Source organism: Drosophila virilis, chromosome X, assembly GCF_030788295.1.
Source record: "Drosophila virilis strain 15010-1051.87 chromosome X, Dvir_AGI_RSII-ME, whole genome shotgun sequence".
In the NCBI taxonomy this organism is placed as follows: domain Eukaryota; kingdom Metazoa; phylum Arthropoda; class Insecta; order Diptera; family Drosophilidae; genus Drosophila; species Drosophila virilis.
Genome location: NC_091543.1, coordinates 694,238 through 702,551, shown reverse-complemented (window position 1 = coordinate 702,551; position 8,314 = coordinate 694,238). Strand labels below are relative to the sequence as shown.

General features: G+C 38.1%; 1 protein-coding gene and 1 long non-coding RNA gene across 4 annotated transcripts in view; one reads left to right on the top strand and one right to left on the bottom strand.

Annotated features, from left to right (window-relative positions):
* Nucleotides 1–1,927: 1,927 nt before the first annotated feature.
* On the top strand, nt 1,928–5,762 carry LOC26531499 (uncharacterized). Of its 3 annotated transcripts, none has more exons than XR_004305253.2 (5): nt 1,928–2,060; nt 2,122–2,165; nt 2,227–3,713; nt 4,514–4,737; nt 4,801–5,762. It is a non-coding gene; the product is annotated as an uncharacterized lncRNA (long non-coding RNA). The 3 variants fall into 3 exon arrangements; XR_004305252.2 differs by having other exon boundaries at nt 1,929–2,060; nt 2,122–2,169; nt 4,514–4,719; XR_001449824.3 differs by having other exon boundaries at nt 1,930–2,060; nt 2,122–2,169.
* Nucleotides 5,763–5,822: 60 nt separating this feature from the next.
* yin overlaps nt 5,823–8,314 on the bottom strand; it is a 64,220-nt gene continuing 61,728 nt past the window's right edge. Inside the window, exon 7 of the mRNA XM_070211348.1 lies at nt 5,823–5,957. The gene's annotated coding sequence lies outside the window, so the exon portion shown is untranslated. The remainder of the gene's footprint in view (nt 5,958–8,314) is intronic.

Below are 8,314 nucleotides of genomic sequence, written 5' to 3'. Positions count from 1 at the left end.
AGTAAGCGTCAACGTGTGGGGCATGCGGCATGTGCGGCGCCAGGCCTAGCGCCCTCCCCCACCGCCATCCCCCATCTGCCCGCTCACCAACACAGTGAAGACCGTGTGGCAAGCAGCGGCATCGCAGTCAAAAGCACGGGCAACGGACGCAATATGCGAAGCCCAAAGACAATGCTGAAGCTGTTGCCCCAACCCCATTCCCATTCCCAGTCCCAGCCCCAATCCCAATCCGAGTTCCAGCTACAGTTTCACTTGTTGTTGTTTGCCACTCGACACTCCAAACACACACGCACACACACACACACACACACACACACACACGGCCCTCTGTTGCCCACGCACACGTGTATTTTAATTACTGTTATCATTATGAATCGCATACACGACTAATTAGTGTGTTACACATTCATCTAGCTATTGTTCGGGGAGAGAGAGCGAAAGCTTCTATGTGCACACACACACACACAAACACACACACACGTACACACACAGTCTAATACACAACCGCAAAGCTGACGCATGGCCCATGCTAAGTATTTAACATAATGAATACGCGTATTACGAAGGAATTAACATGACAGTTAACAAGTTAAGAGCGCAATAAATCCAGCCGCACGACTAACAAATGCCCTGTAAATAAAAGCACATAACAGGGAAAGATATAGGGAGGGAGAGAGTAAGAGGGAGAGACAGACAGAACGGTATTTAGAGAGAAAGATAGTAAGAGCGTGAGATATAGAAAGATAGAGAGAGGGTGAGAGAAAGAGAGAGAGAGAGACAGCGAGTGAGAAAGAGAGAGACAGAGAGAAATAGAGGTGTAGAAGGAGAGTGAGAGAGAGAGAGATATAAGTTAGAATGAGCATTGCATGAGAATCGCATAGTAAGGCGATATTTAAAAACATATTATAACCATTTCCCATCCCAGAGTGTTAAATTTTGCGAAAAGCGTTAAGATCGTATCAAATCAAATCAAATCTCACAAAGATCCTGCAAATGTGTTTGGTGCCAATCGAATGATGGTAAGGCAAATTATTCGAATAATATCTACAATTTCAGTTAAATAAATTCACGTTTTCCACAAGCGGGCGAAGCTTCAGACTTTGCTCTGACAATCTTTAAACTTAAGTTTTGTCAAACCATTCATTTTGTTGACGTGCATTTGCAACATGTTTTATATCTCTTACGATTTGGTCGATTATCAGTCGGGCATTCGGTCAGTTAGAGCATTTTTTATGTCTTTATAGAGGATATTATAATATTGTCAAGTAATGGGCGACATCTTCGATTTCATAAGCTCTACATATTCTTTAGCAGCTTCAACAGTTGAGTTGATATATGTATGATATATCTATATACATATATGTTACATTTTTGAAAAATGTGTAAAATGCGACTTGTACGTTTTTCGATAAAATAACACATTTCACACATTTTTCAAAAATGTGCGCCCCGAACAGTTCTTGTTTTTTGCGATGATTCATCGAATTTGGTATCGATGTTATGAAAAAATAAAACTATCAATACCATAAACAGCTGATAGAGCAGGCAGCGAAGGCAAGCGGTTACTTCAAATTGTTATTTAAATTTGAATAATCCCACAGTTTTTAACATTTAAATGGTAATGGAACACCAATGTGTGAAACTTGAAAATGTGACATTTCTTAAGCATGGTGAACAAAGGCTGTTATTAAATTTGTTCGATTCGCATATTCAAATTTCACATTAAGCGCCATGTGCAGAGCAGTTCATGGTTTATCGCATCAACATTGATGCTAAAAATGCCAGTAGCATTGGATTTGAAATATGACGCGGTATTCGTAAAAAATACCAATACAAATACAGTACAATATGTTGTTGATTTAAGCAATTGTATTAAACTGGACTGTGTTATTTATAATGCATGTTTTTCTGTTAATTGCAGCTCAATTGCCAGATTCTACTTCAACTAGCAACGTTATTTAAATACTATCGTTAATTAAATACTATCTATCGGCCGCCACATTTATTTACAATCGACATTTTTACGTTCTGCAAACGTTTGTTGTTGCTGCTTTAAATTTGTGAGTTGCTGTATTTATTTTAATTTTTTGATTGTTGTTTCTTTATTTTCTGTATTTTTAGGTGCTTTCTACCGCTCCGCGCCTGTTGTGTGTGTTCGATGTGTTGTACGTAAGTAGTATTTGAGTTTATCTTATCGATTTTTTAATATTTAAAATCTCCTCTCAGGCTGCCCATAGACCATGTCTGCGTCTATGCTGTAGTGCTTTTGAAGGCTCGTTCCTGCCGGCCTGTCACCTTTGCAGCTCTCCTTGAGTGGAACCATTGACTACGTACTTCTGCGAAGGCGGTGCTCTTCCAGTTGGGGACCTTGGGGCAGCTGGAGACTAGAGACTGCCTTAACTGTAGCTCAGCCCTTACAAACCGCTTAGGCGGTTAAATAGCAGCAAATTGACGCACCCGACGCGGCTAATCTCGGTCCCAAATAGCAATAGTTAAATTCTTAATGCCGACTTCTTAGTACCCTGCCGCGAGTTCCCTTTCCGTTTCCGGTCAGTAAGCAGAAGCAAACGCCAAAGGCATTCGGTTTTATGGTTGTGCTGTGCCCCTCTCCGTTGCGACCTTTTTGGCAGCAAAGAAAAAGTGCTGCGAATTTAGTTTAAGTAGTTGCCATGCAGCTTGTAAGCACTTCCTGCGGCAAGGCATCGCGTATTTGCAGCATGCAGGACATAAGTGAAGAAGAAGAGAGATGAGATGCTGAGCCGAAAAGCATATGATTTCTCTTGACACAGATAATTGAAATACAAAGCAAGTAAGAGGCTCGCAAATCATTTGCCTGAGTTAATATTTCTGGTTTCTGTGAAAATATTATAAGTAAATATACTCAAGAGATTGCCGTTTGTATGGTATATGGTCTAATGGTATATGTTTTCGGACTGCAACTGTATGTAACATTAATAGGTGCTCGAATTGTGCGTATGATAATTGGGACGAAAATTCTCCTTATTTTTTTAATCCGATTTGTAAGAAAGCAGCAATTAAATAAGCTAAATAATATATGTATTTTACCCTTTCAGACTGCTTCGGGTCAGCAGCTCCTAATAAAACCATGTTCATATTGAATACTGAGGGGTCAAACTAACAGACTCATTGAGTAGTAAATATACAGATCTGTTTATTACTCAATGTAACAGAGTGTTAAATTATGAGCGACTCATCTGAACGAAAAAACCGGCGCACAGAAAATAAGCAAGCGATCAAAATACGAGTGAGAATGATGCGGCACATGGCTTATCATACACACACACGCACACACACCCACATCCACACAAACACGTGTACGCGCAGAGATGAGCCAAGAGAACGCCAGAGATAAGCAGTCAGCTGTTCGTGTGTGTGTTCGCTGTCAATTTTCTGCTTACGCTCACGCACTCACGATTCAATTTGGTGCTGATCGCTGATTGGTCCAATCAATAGCCGCGAAGGCAGTGAAGCGCTCGTCTGTTCGTGAGAGTGCTCATCTTTTTGAGCGCCGTCTTATGGATCCGCGCAACTTTATTCTGAGTCAGTGTGGCCCTGTTAATCAACAGGGCATGATCTTGCGAGCTGCGAGTGATAGTCTATTAAGCCTATTATTATTTTGTTATAGCTTTTTGTGCATGTGCTGATGTTTAAGTAGATAAGGCGATTCTCTATGGATATGTACATATGCTTGGGTGAGTGTTAAACGGCAGCCGTCGAGTAAAGCTGTTTTACAAAAATTATAAGTGCAAATTCTCATATGAATGCCATCGTATTCAAAAGTTCGACAAAAATGAAATCAAAGCTTGAAGATGTCCATCGAATTTATGGACTTTCACGCATTTTAAAGTGTTTATTGTTTTGTAATTTCTCACTTCGCCAAATAAGCATATAAAATGATTAAGAAATCAAAATTTAAAGAAGTCACAACGTTTTAATAGACTTTCGCGCATGTTAAACGGTTTATTTTACCGTAATTTCCATCTTGCTTCGCAAATAAATTCGTGGGTGCGCGATAAATAAGAAGATAAGGCACCATCCCTCATATACACATGTGTACATACATATGTATGTATGTCTGTATGTATATATTTGGCGATTCTCTCTGCTTACATATGTTCGGGCTTGTGTTTTCGCAGTTCTTATCTACTAATGCTCGCTTGCCCGTTATCTAACCTTGAACGGCGATTACGATTAGCAGCAGTCGAGTTAAGCTTTTTGAATCTATTTTAGGCGAAAATTGTCGGGCTAATATTGTCCGAATCGGGAATATCAATTGAAACTTGTCGCCTTCTGAGGATTCATCCAGATGGAGCAATAGTTACATTCAAGTGATTCCTAAATTATTTGTCGGTTGCGAAATCACAATTTCTGAGTACTCTTCAGATATTGAAGAACCGAAGGGCCATATCCTTCTGAAGTCAGACTTAATTTAACCGATATTAAAAGCTTGCAAAATACTAATTCTTTTTTTTTTTTATTATTATTTTTGCAGCTTATCTGTCATGGACAACAAAACATTCACCTATGTTGGCACCTGCATGAGCTTGGATATTTTATGCCATGGATATACCTTAAACAAAATCAGATCTTAATTATGACCAAAATTAACTCGTTGCCAATCTGCGCCGATTCTCAAATCAACATTTTGAATTGAATTCTGTCGATTTGAAGACTCACGAATCCTTAAGAGTAACATATGTATATCCAACGTCTGACGTAATTAAGCCGATCTATTTTTGTTTACAAAAACTAATATATTTTTCATTTTGTATTTTTCAGCCAAATCTGCCAACGTTCATGGAAAACATCGTCAACATCAACAACATCAACAAATATCGTTTTTTCTTCGGTGGAGTTATGTATCTTTCAAATAAAACAAAAGCAATATTTCTGAACGGCGGACCTGCGCCGCCAGCTGTATCAGCCAACTCTGCCACACCCATGGACAACATTTAATCAGCAAATGATCGCTATTTATGGTACCTAGTTGACCTACATGTCCTTGGTTATTTCACATCATGGATATAGTCCTAGCGAACCTAATGGATGAAGTTCTTGCAAAATGCGTGGGAACAGGCTCCAAAATATGTATGATTTTCTTTAACAGCCGCCCCCATAAACAGTTCCGCCCCCTAAATGGTTTCTAGTTGACTAGAATATCCTTGGTTATACCATACCATCGATATAGTCCTTAGAAACCTTAAAGATCAGATCCCTGCAAAATGTGCATTATAATGGTCCAAAAACATGTATGCTTTTTCTTTCAGGAGCCCTTTTCCATTAGCTGCAGCTGCAGCTGTTGTTTAACAGCCGGCTTACAGCACTCTTTATACATGAACTGTTATTTAACAGCACTCATATTAAATGAGTTACATTTCTGCCCCTTAATGCTATGCAATGAACATTTTTATTCAAAGAACTCGTCGACCTTCTGCGCATTTCTGTTCGCCTGGTATTTGAGTGGAATTTTAGTGCAAATTTGGGGTCCAGCCGGCGGCCAGGGCGCCCCGTGCGGGTATGCAATGAAATTTTTCGGCAGCTAAAAATATTTTTTGTCGACCTTCTGAGCATTTCTGTTCGCCTGGTATTTTGGCAGATTTTAAGAAAAATCTCGGCAGCCAGCGGCTGCCAACAGAAGCCCCTTTCGGGTATGCAATATGTTTCTAAAAACCGATAAATTTTGAATTTTGAAGAAAAAACAGCAGGAATTTGGTTTTTATTTTAAGTAATTTATTTATTTATGTTTAAATTTATAAATTTCTTGTTGTTTTATGTTATTTTCTGTGATTTCTCTTAAAATTATACAAATCGAGCAATTTTAGCTAATCTAAACGTAAAATAACTATATCTGGCTTAATTAAAGTCCGATCCTGGAAAACTCTGCATTTTCACACGTGAAAGTCCTTCAAGCTCAAAGTAGTCCTTAATTTGTCATTCTGAAAAGATAAAAACACATTTAAATTAAAAAAGCAAAATTATATGAAGGCATTTTTTGTAACAAAAAAAGGACATAACTCTGTCATGTCCTTGCAGATTTTTAAAAGACATGATGCGTTAGGATCGTATAGATCCCCTGCATCGATCTGCATCATCTAAGAATCCCAGGTCTTGTATTTTGACTTGTAAAATTTCAGTCGCGAAGCGCACGGAAATGGGCTGCAAACACATTTCCCTCAATATTTCCTTAACTACAAGGACGATCTTAATGGAATTTGGCCAGCAGGTAGTCCTGGTTAACACAATTATTTTGACACATAACTCCATAACCACACGATTTTTTTGGAAAACTTTAAATGGCTATATCTCGGCCAAATAAAGCCCGATAGCGGCCAAAAAGGGAGGGGCTACTCGGGGAGGTCCGTAGAATCCGCCAAGATCGACGGCGAAGTTATGTCGCTTTGAGACGTCATATGTCCAAGATTTTTTTAGAGCGGCGGATTATTGAATTGATTAACTGTCAATCTATAATAGGGTTCCGTACGATTACAAAAAGGTATAAGATTTCAAAATCGGACGGGTTTTACCTGAGATATTGAAAATAAATGTTCAAAAAAGTTTTGATTTTTGAATCGACCCGGTTTTTGGAAAAAAACATGATGTAACCACTGTCTTTTTCGTCAAATTTGCTAAAAATTTAGATTTGAATTTTTTGAATGCCAATCGAATATACTCGTCCTTACGAGTGCAAAATGGTATAAAATTTAAAAATCGGACATTTTTTGGCCGAGATATTCAATAAAAATCATCAGAAAAGGTTGACATCATTCCCGATCCGGTTTTTGTCAAAAATTTGTATGTAACCATTGGATTATTGAATTGATTAACTGCCAAGATTTTTTTAGAGCGGCGGAGATATGACGTTTCAAAGCGACATAACTTCGCCGTTGATCATGGCGAGATTATGTCGTGAATATCGTGTCCACAACCACTCGATTTTTTTGGGAAAACTTTAAATGGCTATATCTCGGCCAAACAAAGCCCGATAGCGGCCAAAAAGGGATGGGCTACTCGGGGAGGTCCGTAGAATCCGCCAAGATCGACGGCGAAGTTATGTCGCTTTGAAACGTCATATCTCCAAGATTTTTTTAGAGCGGCGGAGCTATGTCGCTTCAAAACGACATAACTCCATAACCGCTCGATTTTTTTGGGAAAACTTTAAATGGCTATATCTCGGCCAAATAAAGCCCGATAGCGGCCAAAAAGGGAGGGGCTACTCGGGGAGGTCCGTAGAATCCGCCAAGATCGACGGCGAAGTTATGTCGCTTTGAGACGTCATATCTCCAAGATTTTTTTAGAGCGGCGGATTATTGAATTGATTAACTGTCAATCTATAATAGGGTTCCGTACGATTACAAAAAGGTATAAGATTTCAAAATCGGACGGGTTTTACCTGAGATATTGAAAATAAATGTTCAAAAAAGTTTTGATTTTCGAATCGACTCGGTTTTTGGAAAAAAACATGATGTAACCACTGTCTTTTTCGTCAAATTTTCTAAAAATTTAGATTTGAATTTTTTGAATGCCAATCGAATATACTGGTCTTTACGAGTGCAAAATGGTATAAAATTTAAAAATCGGACATTTTTTGGCCGAGATATTCAATAAAAATCATCAAAAAAGGTTGACATCATTCCCGATCCGGTTTTTGTCAAACATTTGTATGTAACCATTGGATTATTGAATTGATTAACTGTCAATCTATAATAGGCTTCCGTACGATTACAAAAAGGTATAAGATTTCAAAGTCGGACGGGTTTTACCTGAGATATTGAAAATAAATGTTCAAAAAAGTTTTGATTTTCGAATCGACCCGGTTTTTGGAAAAAAAACATGATGTAACCACTGTCTTTTTCGTCAAATTTTCTAAAAATTTAGATTTGAATTTTTTGAATGCCAATCGAATATAATCGTCCTTACGAGTGCAAAATGGTATCAAATTTAAAAATCGGACATTTTTTGGCCGAGATATTCAATAAAAATCATCAAAAAAGGTTGATATCATTCCCGATCCGGTTATTGTCAAAATTTGTATGTAACCATTGGATTATTGAATTGATTAACGGTCAATCTATAATAGGGTTCCGTACGATTACAAAAAGGTATAAGATTTCAAAATCGGACGGGTTTTACCTGAGATATTGAAAATAAATGTTCAAAAAAGTTTTGATTTTCGAATCGACCCCGTTTTTGGAAAAAAACATGATGTAACCACTGTCTTTTTCGTCAAATTTGCTAAAAATTTAGATTTGAATTTTTTTGAATGCCAATCGAATATACTGGTCCTTACGAATCC